This window comes from Staurois parvus, unplaced genomic scaffold (genome assembly GCF_062004578.1).
Source record: "Staurois parvus isolate SC_StPar_1 unplaced genomic scaffold, SC_StPar_1.0 ptg000761l, whole genome shotgun sequence".
Classification (NCBI taxonomy): Eukaryota; Metazoa; Chordata; class Amphibia; order Anura; family Ranidae; genus Staurois; species Staurois parvus.
The window spans coordinates 98,386-101,881 of record NW_028318557.1 but is presented as its reverse complement, the minus strand read 5'-3'; the positions used below and the strand labels follow the sequence as shown (position 1 = coordinate 101,881).

Sequence of the window (3,496 nt, the reverse complement as noted above, 5' to 3'; positions counted from 1 at the left end):
GTGGCATAAGCTTCTAATGTTGGCCCTGAAATGCCAGGATAGTAGAAGCAACCCGTCCAAATCATGACCACTTTTTGGAAAGTAGATACTCCAAGGTTTTTGCTAAGAGGCATGGTGAGTATTTTGCAGATCTCATTTGTTGCCACATGTTTTTGGAAAACGAAGAAAGAAAACAAAAATGTATTTTTTCTTTGCTTTTTTTCTTTTTCAAAACCCTGTGACAAAAATGGTATCTGTAAATTACCATGCTTATCAAATTCCTTGAGGTGTCTACCTTCCAAAAAGGTGGCATGCATGCGCAATATATAATTTAAGTGACAACTTTGTGTAAAAAAAGAATGTTATTTTAAAAAAATTAGTGGCAAAAAATAAAATGTTCCATGGACTCAACATTCCTCTCTGCAAAATCCTTGGGGTGTCTACTTTTCAAAAAGGGGTCATTGGGGGGGGGGGGGGAGGGCATTCAGAAAGTAAAAGCTGTGTAAATTCCAATATATACCATAGTTTGTAGACGCTATAACTTTCTCACAAACTAATTAATATACATGTATTGAGATTTCTTTTACCAAAGACATATAGCAGAATACACTTTGGCCTAAATTTATGACTAACTTTGAGTTTATTGGATATTTTTTAAAGCCAAAAGTGAAATATCTTTTTTTTTTTTTGGTCTCTTTTTGTTTATAGAGCAAAAAGTAAAAACCATGATCAAATACCACTGGAAAAAAAGCTTTATTTGTGTGAAAAAAAGGACATAAATTTTGTTTGGGTATAGCATTGCACGACTGTGCAATTACCTGTTGAAATAGCGCAGTACCGAACAGCAAACAATGGCCTGGTCATGAAGGGGGGTAAATCTTCCGGAGGGCAAGTGGTTAACAAATCTTGTTTGCAAACAATGGCCTGCATTTGTGGGAGTATTTTATAGTATGGTGCCCCATAGAAAATGTTTATTCTGAAAGGAAAGTGAAGGTTTACTGACAAATCTGTTGGGGTGTACTCATTTATTATGACTACTGTATATCTAGAACACAGATTAATATACAAATACTGAGAAGGTAGTCATAACCATCAGAATAAATAGAAAGCAAAATAAGTCCTCAGTGATTCAAAAACTGAACAGTAATATACAGTGCTTCTTTAAGTTTTACAGTATGCAAAACAAATTTTTAAAAATCAAATTTAATTTAGCATATCATATTTATTTATCCAATTATTTGTTTTTGCATGCACACCACTTTAAGAGACCCTTTCCAGCAGCTGTCAATATTCCTCTTTCTGTGCTAAATGACAGCTGAGTGTGCAGGTTTGTTTTATTACCAAACCCATGTGATTGCTATGATGGGTTGTCAAGGTAATCATGTGAGCCATTCAGAATGGTTCGGTGAGATCAGGAGATGACAGCATAGTCTTGGTAATAGAAACCTGCAATGTTACACGGTCCTAGCTTGAAAATAGAACCTAGAGGAGTATTCTCTCGGCATAGGGTTTCATTCTAGAGATGGGGAACTTTTGTATTCACTTTAATGATTATGCTTTGTTGTGAGAATAACACTTTCTTTCATAAATGGAAATTGCACATTTATATACCTTTTATAGTCCGATAATTGCACTTAAGTAGTTGAAAATTGTATCTCACTACAACTAGTCGAAGAAGACAGTTTTTGGTGACTGCGCATTGAACCAAACCATTTTATTTTACCTGTTCTTTTAGTAACTCAGAGTCACAGTGGCACCCACTGGTGAATATATAGACTATCCACGGAATAAATGTCACATTTATGTAGTGCAGCTCCAGTTTTGGGAAATTATTTACACTGATGACCTTCATTGTCAAAGTGCCTGAAGTAAGAACTGTCAGTGTTAGCACATACCATCTAATCCTATTTACACTTTTCTGATTGGTGTCCTGCAGATAAGAATTTAATAAATGGCAACTTTACTTTGGACGGTGAGGGAGATACACACAGCACCCAGTTACCATTCCAGTGAGGTGTTCGAATATCGGGATCAGTCCTACAGTGAGCAGGTACATACTTGCCTGGCTAATGCAAGTGGCCCTGGGGTTTGGTTGCTGGTTGAACAACTCTATGTGGCAGTGATAAACCACTGTGTGAAGTATTTGTGCTTTGTGTGTCTTTCAGCATTTATTTTCCTGGTCAATACTGGGGAGTATACCCTACCCATATAACTGTGTGGACAAGGACAGGGAAGTCAATACTCTTGGCTGAGCGAACATTTTCACCATGTGCAGGACTAATCATCTGAAATATCCATCCATCTAAGGTATTTATGATGTCCTACTCTCGCCCTAGACACTGGTTCTGGACACCCTGCATTATTTCTAGTCCTTTATAGGAGTCTTTCTTTTCTTTTCTGGTTATTTTATAGGTTACATGGAAATGTTGTCTCTTTTCACAATGGCCTTTTAACCTGCAAGGCCTGAGAACATTGTGCAATTAGTTGGTACTTTAGTAAGTATATGCTCTATCTGATGTTATGGTCCTTTTTCTTCAAGTTGGCTGTCTGTGTGCCCCCACATTCTCCTGGGGGAAAATCCGCCCCTGGGCCAGTGGTATCCTAGTCACTGCTCTGCGAATTGTGCATATCTTTTATACACTTGTGTATTAAATTATACTTGATGTGAATATACAGGGCCTTGAAAAAGTATTCATACCCCTTGAATTTTTCCCCATTTTGTCATGTTACAACTAAAAACATAACATTTTTAAATCCATTTTATCATTTACCTTTCACTTCACAATTATGTGCCACTTTGTGTTGGTCTATCACATAAAATCCCAATAAAATACAGTTACGTTTTGGTTGTGACATGACAAAATGTGGAAAATTTCAAGGGGTTTGAATACTTTTTCAAGGCATTGTACTTGGATATTATCTACAGATTTCTTGTTCTTTAGATGCATTACAAGCCCCCGAGGAATCGATTCCAGTCGCGAAACATGTAAGACATCGTCGTTCAAGGTGAAACCTCCTACAGTTGGAGGAATCATGTGTGACTATCTACAACATTGCACTATACTAAGAAGCTTCAACTGAATATTTGGGGGAATACACCGCTATTGCATCTTTGAAATGCATGACATTTTATAATGTGATAAATTGTTTTTAACGCTTTTGTTAATAAACAGTTATTTTTATATCATAATAATGGTGTAAAGTGTATGTGCTTAAAAAGTCTATACTGTATGGTTTAACCTTTTGTTTTTTTTTTTTTAATTAATGGCATCCAGTGATTTCTGAACTTTAGAGGTATGCGAGCCATAACATGTTCCTCTTAAGGTGTGCAGAAGTATAGTACTGTCATTATCATAGGCAATAGAATGGCAATATGCATAGCAAAAACACAGAGCACAGTGGGGGGTTTATTTACTAAACCTGGAGAGTGCAAAATCAGGCTCACTTCTGTATAGAAACCAATCCACTTCTAACCTCAGCGTGTTCAGTTAAGCTTTGGCAATAAAACCTGGAAGCT

The 3,496-nt window shown here is 36.6% G+C and overlaps 1 long non-coding RNA gene across 1 annotated transcript; it reads left to right on the top strand.

Annotated features, from left to right (window-relative positions):
• The first annotated feature begins 1,101 nt into the window (after positions 1 to 1,101).
• LOC149444927 (uncharacterized) lies at positions 1,102 to 3,172 on the top strand. Its single transcript, XR_016306509.1, has 4 exons — positions 1,102 to 2,029; positions 2,145 to 2,286; positions 2,392 to 2,474; positions 2,922 to 3,172. It is a non-coding gene; the product is annotated as an uncharacterized LOC149444927 (long non-coding RNA).
• The last annotated feature ends 324 nt before the right edge of the window (positions 3,173 to 3,496 follow it).